Source organism: Hylaeus anthracinus, unplaced genomic scaffold, assembly GCF_026225885.1.
Source record: "Hylaeus anthracinus isolate JK02 unplaced genomic scaffold, UHH_iyHylAnth1.0_haploid 12000, whole genome shotgun sequence".
Taxonomy (NCBI): domain Eukaryota; kingdom Metazoa; phylum Arthropoda; class Insecta; order Hymenoptera; family Colletidae; genus Hylaeus; species Hylaeus anthracinus.
In genome coordinates this window covers 6,103,218-6,117,107 of record NW_026534347.1, presented here as the reverse complement: position 1 = coordinate 6,117,107, position 13,890 = coordinate 6,103,218, and the positions used below count along the sequence as shown (strand labels likewise).

The 13,890-nt window shown below is 38.3% G+C and overlaps 1 protein-coding gene across 1 annotated transcript in view; it reads left to right on the top strand.

The window, feature by feature from the left end:
• Positions 1–312: 312 nt before the first annotated feature.
• LOC128890128 (zwei Ig domain protein zig-8-like) overlaps positions 313–13,890 on the top strand; it is an 86,031-nt gene continuing 72,453 nt past the window's right edge. The window contains exon 1 of the mRNA XM_054148359.1: positions 313–429. The gene's annotated coding sequence lies outside the window, so the exon portion shown is untranslated. The remainder of the gene's footprint in view (positions 430–13,890) is intronic.

Genomic DNA, 13,890 nt, shown 5'->3' with positions numbered 1-13,890 from the left:
CGGGCGGTAAATTCCCATAAGAGCCCCGCGCAATGAATGCAACTTGCAACTGCAAACGGATTACCCGCGAACGAAACGACAAAGCTCCCTTTTATTTACAGTTTCCACGCGTGCGTTGATCATCGCCGCGATATCGCCGGCGGATCGAGTGTTGCAACACGGAAAGCCGAGCTTACGAAGATTTTCGAGGACAATGGACGTTTCGTAGGATCACCGTGGAGGGCGCTGCCGGGTGGCGGATCCATCGGAAGCACGTGGTGGTGGCAGAGGTCGCCCCCGAAGACTCGCGAGCTTTCAAACTGCGAGCAGTCAGTTGCCAGCCGACCGTGCTGCACGAGTCGTGCGTTATGTTATCGTGTTACCTGAGCCAGATCCACCTCGACGACGCTGATAACGAGGACTGATAAAGGGAACGTTGGATTTTCATTGGTAAGTCTGAAATTACTTTACTTTTTCTTCGTTAATTCATTGATCGTTCTTGGGAACTTTGATGCAAACCAGTCTAAGATAGTAGATATTGTTATTGGAGTATCAGCTATGTTTCTTTTTGCAATGCAATGATAGAATAGCAATCGTGATTTAGTAATTGAAATTAAGTTTCGAATTATTTTTTTCTTCGTACACTTTATCACTTGCGACGAAATTGGTGTGCATTAAAAGAAAAGTAATCACTGCATCTAAGTGCTGGCCCGAAGTGGTTGACAGGTTTGCAAAAGTGTGTCAAGAGACAGAGATGAGCCAAATTCTTGTGTAGGTGGAAATTTAGGCTAGCGATTAGAATAAGAGTCTGTCACTTTTTCAAGCAAAATTAAAACCTGAATCGCGTAATAAAATATTTGACAGACAAAAACTAAGTATTGATCTTCTATAATTAAACCTATTATTCAAATAAATAGTATCGTTTCAATCAACATTGTGTAAAAGAAAGAAACGTTTGAAAATTGTTTTTAAAATGAACCTCGAATACCTTTCGCGAATAATGATATTTATTACAATTTTTTTTTCTCACCTCGTTTATGTACAATAAGGACGTTTGCGCTTGTCATGTAGTTTGCAAACGCTCCTCGTCATGCATTTACACGGGTTTACAAGGTGAATATTACTCCGTAAGTTTCTTGGGAATTTTCGAAGTTTTAGAGACGGTTGCTTGGGCGGGAATGGTTCAGAGATTTTAATGATGGAGGATACCTTGTCGCTTTTATTTAGAAAGTTTCAACAGCGGCGGTGTTGAGAGATTAACGGATTTGGTGGTTTTGTTAGCGCGATGATACGATTATGTAAACCAATCTGGCGTAAACTCTTCCGTGTATATTATTTTAAATACGGATTTCCAAGTAGTGAAGCATTTAAATCAGTCACCATTGAGAAGAGTATTTTATAAAGTAGTAGTAAAGAAATATTTTATGTATTGATAATAATTATATTTTCGATATTATTCTGCATTTTTTGTGTTTTAAATCAATTAGAATTTAGAAATATTCTTTCATCCTTTTTGAATTAAAATTAAAAAGTTAATTATTCTAAGATTTGTTCACGTCATAGAATATTACTTCTGTAACTGTCTAGCCTGATCGATAGACCCAAATATTTATCGTTTGAAAAGTGGAGTGCTCAGTTGAATAATGATCGAGGCTTTCATGCGTAAAACAGTGTTTGAACGTTTCACCAACATTGCATTTGCAGCAGGTGTTTAATAACGTACCGATACCAATTTGTGCCGTGCGGTTATCATCTATTTAGGCTACGCATGATTGCGTCACGGATCATTGGTCATTGGCAACGGAATTTCAATTGGTCAACCGATCAAAAGGACAGTGTTTGTTCCCGTAAACCTCAAACGGTATTAATTCCAACTACTTAAATCGCGAAAATCCGAAATACCGGTTCGTGGCTAAGAATGGATGCGATTTTATTCAAACAACAGATGCAAAGTTCATTCGATTGAACAGATTAATTAAAAAATAATTTTGTTTATTGTGAAACATTTTATTGTTCACATTTTGTATTAATGAGTGATGAATACATATGTGCTAATTATTTATTCACTATTTTATGTTTGTATTTAATTGAAAATTTTGCTCGTTCCTGATGGTGGTCTAACAAATCCAATAACATCGAGTATCGAATAACACAGTTGGTATTACTGCCAATATTACAATCAAATTATTATTACTAACAGTTTCATGAAAATTGTGGTAGATTCGAATCCTCTTCAGACGGAGATGCAACGTAAACTATTGTACCGCGTGATTCTATAAAGAATGCCTCTGACAATGAGTGATGTTCATGGTGTAAAAGAAATCCATCTTTTCACCCATATATTCCACTTTCATACTAGGAATGTCATTAATCATTATTCGGGTGATATAAAAACCAATAGCGAAATCTAGCCGAAAATTTGAATTTTATCAAGGTATGTCCTTTTAAATTAAATTAAATAGTAGGTTCAAGACGAAGGGAAATTCGATGTTTCAAACATTGAATAACATTTGATATTTTGTTTAGAATATTTATCGTTTGCATTATGTGCCGAATAAAAGATTGATTCTAGCGTTATACATCGTTACGTCACGAGGCGAGCAAAAATAAACGGTGTTTGCCTTCACATTTGACATATGTAACTCTTGTTCCAGATATTCAAAATAAATTAGATCGTAATTATTTTTGATCCGTATAAATGTAACTATCAGTAAAAGCTTTAACGATTAAACAAATGATAGGACAATTTCTAAGCCACCTGCCCCTACAAAAATAAATTACAAGAAAGTTACAAAAAATAGAATCGATTTCGTGGGTATAGCAACCGCGAAATTTCACTCAAGAAAATCATCGAAACCACCAATATTCACACTCTTGGCTCGCCAATAGTGTCCTTTCATCCCTCAATTACTACTTTCCGATCGCTCGAGCAACAATTTTCGAACGCTCGAACCTGAAGTGCTCGCGTCGTATTCGAGAAGGTACCCCGAAGTATTTAATCCGCGACATTCGTGGCACCTCGTTGGACCTGTCGTTTACACCCGATTTTTCATAATATTCGCGTGTGACCATGCACCTTTCGGTGGGAGATCGATACGGGGTTGAGTCGCGAGCGTCGACTAATTACGAGGCTTCTTTTTGTTCGCGCGACGCTCGTTATGCGGTAGCTAATTAGTTTCCTGAACGGCGTCTGGGGAAAAATGCTCGGGACATCTTAACTTGTGATAATTATGACGTATGTGGTGGCGCGATGCATTCAGAAAGCGGCTGGAAGGATGCGACGCGCGGACGTTGATACGGTACGTGAGCACGCGCCAACTTAAATAAAACCACGAAAAAACCGCCTTAACGACCGGCCCAGTCAGACCACCGTCGTCTTGTCAAAGAGTGGAGAACGTTCAATGCTCGCTGCTTCTAGATTCAATCCTACTTTTCCAACGTAAGTAGTTCAATATCCAAACAAAAGGACAATGGGGCCTTGTATAAACGGGTTTCGCGCTCGTTCAAGTGGGGAAGCAAGCCTTATTTCTTGATTTCCACGAGTGCTGGAATGCAAAACTGGCCTTCTTTGGGCTGAGGACCCTAAATGCCATCATTTGGCTACCAGGAGGCCTTTCATGGTACGGTAACTTTGTTTCTTGTTGTCGAAGATACTGTCACGTCTTTGAGGTTTGGTAAGAGTTGAAGTTGTTCAATGATTAAGAAGAGAAATTTATAGTGATTCGAGCTCTTGAAATGTCTTAAAATAAATTCGATGTTAATATACATATAAATTTCTGAATTTCATATTGAAATTACTTCTGATACAAATCCAGAGAAAAATAACTGTAAATATTATAGCGTTCCAGATGACGGTGGGCATTTCAAAATCTCAATTTATTATGTAATAACCATAGCAATTCGGGATCCCAAGCGTGATGTTTTATGATCTTCGGCGATCGTTCTGAAAGCAATTGCATTCCTCTGAAATACCATGGTACTTCTTTTGATGGTAAAGACTTTAGACATCGACGTTTAATGCTCTCATTAAAGGTGAATCAATAGTACAGTCACTCCATTTTCGTGGATACCTTGATAACTTCACATAGTCTGTATCGTTCATGATTGGAATATTTGATTTCGTGTTGGTACTACTTAAAATATCGCAGAACTTCAAATCTATCAGGAGTTTTCAAGGCTTCCCCGACTGCATAACTTTAAATAATATTCGCAGTAATTGGCAGAACAGCAGTGAATCGTTTAATTGAATATTTGAAAATGGATCGAATTCCAATTATTACGTGCGAAACTTTACGATAACGTTTGGCTGCAATAAGAAAATGTTGGTCGTCCAACTCGCAAAACTATCTACAGATGGTCTCGATGAGGGAATGAATTAATTCGGAGGCTGCTAGTTTCAACCCTCTACTGCCTCTACTGCCTCTACTGCTGTAAATTGTACTTTCAAGAATTTTTACTTCTCGACACACTAAATCAAATACTATTATAAAACTCAACAGATATTCTTTGCAAAATCAATTAACCGTGATCCCTTACTCTATCCATTTCTGATTTGTGCTCTTTCAACGTCCTACATCCATTTCAGCTCTATATCTCCTTCTTCAAAGACCTCCTGTAAGTAACCATTTCATATTAGGTTCAAAATAATTCCATTTCAATACGCGTATTATCAAATGTGTTTCTACAACACATTTTCTTCGTTATGACATTACTTCTTTTAACGAATAACCGAAGCATTTTGAATCAGCATTTAATATTAATCAGTGCATACAATTTTAATACTCTTAGCATGAAATGCAGTTAAAAAATTGAATCGAGAAACTTGGCAGCTTTGTTGTATATTTTTAATGCGTTTCAGATAGCAAAATAACGAAATAATATTAGAAAGGAGTCTGCCCCGACGTCCTTTCGCAACTAATGAAGGCAGAACAATAAAAGGTACAACACGGTAATAAGCTCTTTGTATTAGCATTCGGAAAGCGAGCAAAAGGAAGTCACTGCGGGACACGAACATGTTGTTATGAGTGGCTGGTCTATCGACGGTCCATAAAAGTCCATTGTAAGCTCCAGCCCCAGTCTGTTCGATAATCGATGCAGCGTTTCACACAGGTGGTATTGAATCCGGATATTCTGATTATCCGCGCGAATTCCTACGCCAAAAGTTGAGATCCATCAGGGCTTTAGAAACTCTGGATGGGCGCAGTAATTAGGTTCATCGTAATCACCGAAATTCGCGTCGAGAAGTGTTTGAATTCCGCTGTCGAAGGGGGGGGGGGGTAGTGTTATATAACTCGTGGGCATGATAGGGGCTGAGTTATTAATATCTTGATTATATTATCAACATCATCACAGAGTAGCACCTTGAATAATTTGAATTCCGCTGTCAAAGGGGGCTAGTATTATCTGACTCGTGGCTTATCACGTTGATCCACCATATGTGGGTGACAGTGCTTGTCACTGAAGAACTGAAAATATTCATTTTGAAAGTCAAGTGTCGAAGAAAATGAATTTAAATGAAATACTTGAATCTCAATGAAATTACAAACATAAATATCGCAATAAATGTTTGGTTACGTAGGTTCCGATAGTCTGTAAACAAAGTTCAATCAGAGTAGAAATTTTCGAAATTATTAGTCTGGCAGTTAATAGAGAGTGAGTTATTAATATCTAAATTGTATTGAATATTTTGAATAATTTATCAACACCTCAATCAATGATACATACAAATAAATGTTTTAGTTGTTGACACTGGTATAACATCGTAGCTAATATCTTGAATAATTGATCGTGACTATAATTAATAAATTGGTATGAAGAGTGACTCGTAGCTAGAAACAGGTGACGATAGATCGACAGTGACGCTGCTTTCCGAGCAGGTAAATCGTAGACCGAGCGTAATCAACCGCGGACCTTTCGACATTTTCCTAATGTTCTCGAGCGCAGCACTACGCCTTCGCCAGCTTTGCAGTATGCAGAATGCTAATTGTCCCTTTAACAAAGGCTGAACGCTCGCGCGGAACCTGTACGCCTCGTTGTCCGCTCGAGGTTACCGCCCTGAGAATAGGTCTACGCTTCTTATTCCCCTCTATGCGTGCATTCAACCACGACAATCTTAATACGTAATGCAGTCTCGAGGAATCATTGTTATTCACTTTTCTTGGCTAGAAAGTTCCCCAGTTTTCTTCTCATCAAATTCAGTGTTCTTGTTATAAAATTGTCTAGTCTCACGTTAGTTTAAATGCTAAGATATGTAATTTATTAGAATTTGTTAGATTTAGAGCATCGAAACTTGAAATGTTTCGCTTATTTTCCATAAAAATTTCGTGACGAGAGATCGATCGAGACTTTTTTGCTCCGCTCCAGCACATTTCAGTAATTACTGTTTCACCTATTTTCCATCGCATCCTTTCTAAGGAAGTCGACAAATTTAATGTCACGTCCTGAAAAATGGTCGCACGATGAACTGGTCGAACCTCGGACACGCGAGGTTAGAGCGTCCGCTTAGACTTCAAGGCAAAGCCGATTCAAAGAGCTACCAACCGCGGTGAGTGACAGACGATAGTTTAAGGGGTTGAACCGCTATAGAGGTCAAGAAAAAATGCACAGAGATCTTTTTTAGGACGTATGGTACACGAAATAATTCAATCGTAATATACAATTGGAAAATAATGTAATAGATGCTTAAAGACAAAGTCTTCTATTTTCAAAAACCTCTACTTAAAATGAACACGTTATTGAATATATAATTCTTAACTATTTAGCTTGAAATTCTACTGTTTCCTTCACCGAAACTTGCAACTTCAACCTCACACTACACAAATAAAAATTCATGAGTTTCGTAAATATAATATATTCCAATTTAAAGGAGTCAGCCCGAAACAAGGATCCTCAGGATTCCATAGAATCCGACACTGACTTCTGACACTGTTCCTCGAAGACAACGTTAGGAGTTGCCCCGTCTGACGTCACTGGACCTCCTAGATCATTGATACGCAAAAGAGTCACGATGGCCCGGTTGGTACAGGTTGTAGTGAACAGTGAACACGCGTTATTTCGCTAATCGATTCCGGCGCGCGCCATGTCGAATAATGGTTTACACGGGCGGCGATCCATCTTATTTAAGACTTGCATGTAAACGATTCAGTACATCGGACGAAGCTCGTAAGCCGTCCGTTCAATTTCCATCGAAGCTGTATACCGCCAGGAATGGAGTCGGGCTTGACAAACGTGTCAACGTCAATGGCACAATCTATGCTGACGATTTCGTCTGACGTACAGGGAACCGATGCTCGAACAATGGCAATCGATACGGATGCGGAATTCAATCGTTGGGTACGTTACTTTATCGATGAAGCTATTATCGCACAGAGCTGATTACACATTTCGGTGGTAAACAATGTGTTCAACTCTTTGAGGAACACACGATTTTGAAGGAAGGTAGAGCTCGAGCTGGATAGAATTAAAATTTTAGCACTGTATCAGCTTCGAAGTTAATATAAACGCGAAATAAGGCAATTAAAATAATTTACTTGAATTGCAATACACTTACAATCGTGTTAGTTTAAGTGAATATTTTCTGATGGGGAGACGATAGAACTCGAATTATTTGCATATTTATTACAAATACTACAATGGTGTTATCTGTTTAATGCAGAACCTACAGCGATAGATTAGGCGTGTGGTAGCGAAATGGTTTCAAATAGATTCGGTACCAAGTCCACTAAAAATCGAAGCGTCCAATCGAGTGAATATAATATATAATAATACAATATGTTGCATATAATTGCAGCAATATTAACGTTGTCACGTGTGTTGATGCACCGTACAAGTGAAACGTATTAATCGGTATCTGGAAACTGTTTCGCGGGCAGCTAGCGTGTCGTATGAATGCGTGTTTAATTTAGCTCGATAAGCTGAATATGTAACATTTGGTACATATTCAGATCGTGTCATGGTAATTACACGGTAATTAAAATAAGTGTATGCACCCAAGAACGTTGAACTGAAATGGTGATCACTAAAAGAGTTAAGCTACTTTATATATTAATTTCTTTGATTTTATTGCATGGTACCTCAATGGTTCTTAACCGCTGAATGTTTTATTACCGTTGCCCGCTACTGTTTATTTAATAGATAGAGATAGAGAAGTTACATTTCGTCGTAGGATAAAATTTACCATGACCTTTTCTTTGCGTAGGTGGAACGATGCAACTGAAGCTGAACTTTGTGTAGCTGAACTTTTTCGTAACTGTGTCATTCATTTCTTTTGACGTAGATTACTTCTAATTTTATAAATCGGTAGTTAAACTTTCACGAGATTTATCTGTCGAGAACTTTTGACAATAACAGATTTCGCGCCTTCGCTTCCTTTTTAGAAAGAATTTTTTTTGCTTGCTTTAACCGAATATACACTGTTTTGCACTTTTCCATTTATCGTATATTTATATATGTCATAGCTGATATTTATTTTGCAGAATTACTTTTATCCAAAATATCCAGAACCAGGTTCGTAACTTAGGCTTGTAATTATAATCGTATATCGTCTGTTGGAATGGTAAATAGCACTGCCAAAATTACGCATTTATCGATAAGATAATGAGGATCCATCCACTTTAGTGTTGATCAAAGCGATCGAAGTCAATCAATTCGGACTAACCATGTTGGGTTACTTACTTCGAAATGCGAACGATATATCGTACGGGCTTTGACTAGCGTTACCTTGCTCATCTCCTAATCTATCGGTGGCCTGTATGCATACATCAACCGATACTGATCTGTCGCGAGGGGTCGTATAATGAACGCTTTTGATACTGTTTATTGATGAACAGCCAACCTGCTTTAACGTCAATTTCACAATAGCTAAATGCCGTAGGCTGTATTTTGATAACTGCATAACCAATTATGAACGCCGATGGGTCCAATACTGAGAGATAGTCACAGCAATTAAAATATTCTGAAACAATAAAGAAGAATTTATTGAAAATTCACCCCTTTGATGTGCGGAATTTTAATTAAATTGCATGTAACAGTGATTTTTAATCGGTCGCACATCAAAACGGTTGATTTATCCAATGTCTGACTATGTCCCGAGCTATATCACTGGGAAATTTAATCGTACTTATTTTTCAGTGGTTATTTTCGTATTACACTATTTAAAATAAGTCAAAACCTAAGTGCACTATGTGCTAACATCTCGGAAAATTTTATGACCCAAATTCGTCCAAACTTTTGTTGCATGAATGTAATTAAAGAACAGCAAATAATTACTACTTTCGCGAGTGTTTCCATCTCATCGTCCTCTCTAGAACTTAATATGTATATCGTGACACGTGCAAAACGAAAACTTGAGCATATCTGTCGGGAGATATATTGGCAATTTGCATTCGCTTCCAAAAATAGTATGCGAGGAGGATAGAAAATAATGCGCCTTGGGAATAGGAATGCGAATGAAATATTATTTCCGGCCACGAAATTGCATGAAATTTTAACATATTCCCATCGATACCGGGAAATATATTGCTAGATCCGTTTCTTCCCATTTCCCGTTTTTTTTTTTTTTTTTTTTCATACTCATGCAATACTTTCAACCAGCTTTTCATCGTCCATGGGAAGTCGATCGGCCAATAAACTATCTCTACCCTCCGATAAGATTATCTTCGCGTGCTACATTAACGCTAAAATACATTGATGTCGTTTAAAAATAACGACGTGAAAGAACGTCGCGTTAGAAAAATTCTGCCCATAAAATTGTCAACAATGAATTATTAAAATCATTTCGAATTCAGAGATGGTCGAACGTCACTGATAATTCAATTATCAGAAACACAATTACATAGCAATTTATTTGCGGTGTTTATTCGATGAAATACTAACTCGACGTTTTATATAATGCACGCGATCCGAACAGCAATTCCACGGGGTATTCAGATTTCTAGAAATTCAACGGAAGCAATATTGCTTGCGGAACATAGAAGCCACCGGTTAAAACTTTCCAGTGCGCGCGCGCAAGAAGAGATTCGGTGCATCTTTTATTACGTGGGGGAAATCAAAGAGGTGAACAATTTATTTCTTGGTTAGTGCCAGGCATAGAGGTTAGATCGATGCATCCTGGATTTATCTAGCGTTTCTGATACAGTCGCTATGGGCAAAAGCCGCGCTGAAAATGTCTGCGGCGGATAATACGCCTTAGGCTATTCGAAAAGAACGTGTTCTTAGTGTTCGAACAAAAACAAATGGATTCGCGGGGGAAATATAAACTTCGTATCTATTTGATAGCCCAACGCAGTGCTTGAGTGTTGCTACGTATCTATATTAATGACTATGTAGGTTACACTGGAGCTTGTCTGGCCAGTGAGGTGTACATTCTACTTGAGACACACAGACTAAGAGTTATTCTACTTATTGGTCCTGATTCCAATTTTCCATAAATGAAATTTTGAAGGAAAGGTTTAAATTATATCATTACTTCGTCACTTACACTTACTATGCAGTCATCAGTGGTTCTCAGCGTTTATGTTTCAAACAAAAATTTGGCACTTTTTTCGCAGCAATATATTATTGAATTTAATATTTTTTTTAAACGAATATACTGGAAATGGAGGATGAATCAACACCTTTTTGGGAACCGATATGTTTTCGAAATTAATCAAAGTCGAACGCTTAATTCAATGAACGGTGAAATATTGGCTTGTCTGGAAAGTTCCCGGCAGACGCCAGTAGGTAGCTTTTGAATGGCTCGAGCCAAATGAAAATCAATGATAACATATGGTATCCGCGATACATACTGAAAGGGTATTGTTTCGCGTATCTTCAGAAATCATATTTGTCGCATTTAGTCGACTGTCCTCTAGACTATTCTAAATATGAGAGAAAATAGAATGTGTCTTTGGTACTAACGGAATCAATGCCTCCGCGAACAAGATGCTCCATCAGAAATAACTCCTAACCTATAGTTTGCTATGTTTAGAATTGGAAATTTGAATCGCACAGGTCGCAGATAATTCAAAAGGACATCCACTATCGGAAGTGATAATTATAGCAGTTAGAATAATAGAAACAGTTGGATTATCAGGTTCTTGTACTCGTGAATATTTAACGAAGCTTTGGTATAAAAAAGTGAAAAACACGTCCATCAGTTGTTTACTGTATAATCTCGATACAGACCGGAGCACATTTAAAATAACGTAATTCGAAGTGACATTTCAATTATCGTATTACACGAGATTACTACGTTATCGTATATAACGAAAACCACGCGACTCGAATAAAAAGGTTATTATTAACTCGACTGCGAATTTAATTGCATTTATGCCAATAGAGCCTGATGATAAGCAGAATACATTCCATGATTTGATACAAATACATGAATACTTCTTTTAATACAACTGCGTTTATTCTCCGCGCGTTTTGTATAAAATCCGCAATCTGTTTAATAGCTCGTTTAGCCAGACATTCAAAATAAAAACAATTAGGCAAGTAAAAAATTGAAGTTGCAGTCTGCGAACGTGTTTCTGCGCTCTTGGGAAAGGTCATAGGGTGGTTTTTGTATCTATAAAAAATAACGTGAGATCGCAAAGAAAGCAGAGCTCGTTATACTATTTAACTTACTTCTCTATCCTGTTCTTCCAACGGCTAACAAAAGTTACGACCCAAATTGCGTGACGCATCCGCGTGGTTTCGACAGCCGCGTCGAATGAAGCGAAAAACCGTTGAAAAGAACGTGAATGCGAATTAGAGTGCAAGAAAATCTCGCTCGAAAGCGAAACAGACGCTCCAAAGCCGGTCGAGACGCGATTGCATTAGCAGACACGTGAGAACCCGGACTCGCCCAACTTTTAATCATCCGCTTCTCTATAAAAACGTACACACTTGGGCGATATATAATGTCCTGCATAAATTCCGGCCGCAATCAGCGCGACGTTTGCTCGGTGCTCGCTTAAAAATGTCAACGCGAAAGAATGCTAGCGTAATCACAGGCCGGGGGCGTGGAAATTGCGGGCGAAACTCAATCGAGTCCGTTCGTACTCGTTAATCGTAGGCGTAACGACGTATTTCCTGTATAATCTGTCGTTAAACGAGTGTGGGAGGGCGGGGGCAGACAGACGATCTAATTGAAAACAACAAACGTTAAATACTACACCTATTCCGGGTCGAAAAGGTAACACGCACCGGGGTCGGCCCGCTGGCCACAGTTGTCAACTGCAACCCTCTCCGGTTGGTGGGAATGAAAGAGCATGACGGGGTAATTAGCATACTGTTTCGCGTGCAATCGAAAGGCTCGAATTAGCAGCAACTTTGGCGACGTTCGGTCAAAGGAAATTAGATCGATGAAGTGTCTGGTACTAGAGCTACGAAACACGGTGTATTAGTTATCCGTGGTTGGATTTCTCGTTTCGGGGGTTGCGAGGATATTTGCGTGTTGCTTGGGTAGGTTTGGGTTAGCACTCGACTTTTTATTTCCTTTGTTAATGGTGTGATATTTGTGCGAGGGGTTAGACGTATCCATATTAATGATTATTTAATTGGATTGCTAGTAAGTTGCGCTTAGACTTGTCTGACCAGTGGCGTACACATTCTACTTGTGAAGCACGGAATACATGTTTTCGTCTTTTCCTATATATAGCTCGGATTCGATTCAAAGATATTTTAAGAAAAGGGGTGAACCACCGTTTCACATTAATATTCACATTTTTTTTAAAAAATCATTCATCAGTGGTTTTCAACCGTTTTATTACAAAATGAAAATTTGACGTTCTGCCCAGGATTCTTCACCTACTCTGAAACAAACCTAAAACGTCGAAATGGTGGAGGCGAGGTTGTATTTTTGATAATTTCATTTCGAAAAAGACCGCGGATCCGGAACGATAAATAGTTTGGTATCGGGAACGTGTCACTGGCATCTGCGTGAAGGATAAAACATCAGTGACTCCAAAATTGTTCGCTGTAAGAGGACCAAGTGACATGGAAACTTGTTGACAGCTGTCGATTTAACTAGCGCGTTCGTCTGTTTTAAATTGTTGCTTCGAAAAACGGGCAGTGCTCTTTTTTAGTAAATCGTCCTGTTTTCGGATGTTTCCTTTCGAATGAACGCTTCTGAACGTTCGCGCTGTTTCCCTGGGGATTTAAACGAATTCCTGCTCTTTTAATTTCGCTCATATTTCGATCCAACAACCATTCAAAAGCAAAACAAATAATGTGACATTAATATTACAAACCATAAGTAACATTATGCTGCTATTAAAATAATATTCTGATTTTGAAACGTGTCATATTTTACATTAAAATCAATATATATTCATTGTATCTTTTAAAATGAAATTAAAATTTTCAATCGACCTGTTACAGCAGATCAATAAAGGGGTTCCAATTCTGTCACCATTTAAAGGAAAAATAATAATTTAATTCTACGGATTCATTGACATAAATAACGTGAAATATTCATCAGAATTAATTGCGATATCATCGATTTCTGGCGTTTAAATATATTTCCACTGTGGACAGATAATTTAATAAGAGTTTTATTGACATTCTCGAATTGGTAATAATATTGGGGCACATGAATTGCATTAATATTTTCAGAACTAACAGTAGGTATAAAAACTGCGTTATCAGTGATATAAAATTGAAAGGCATCGTCAGGCAAACAACGAGCTGGAGTCCCACGAAATGAAAACTGCACACTCGTCAAGATTGCCCGAGTGGGCCAGCGTACGTGTCAGATTAAAAAATAAATAGGCTTTCGGCGGAGCCAATAGTATCGCTCGGAATTACATCCAATGTCGAAACGGGAGACGTGGGGAGGTCAAAAGAAATATAACCGCACCGAGGCGTGGAACTACGGTGCTTGAAAATGTTGTTTACCTTCGATTCCAGCGTAATTGATATGCAATACACAATGGGAAATCGTTCTCA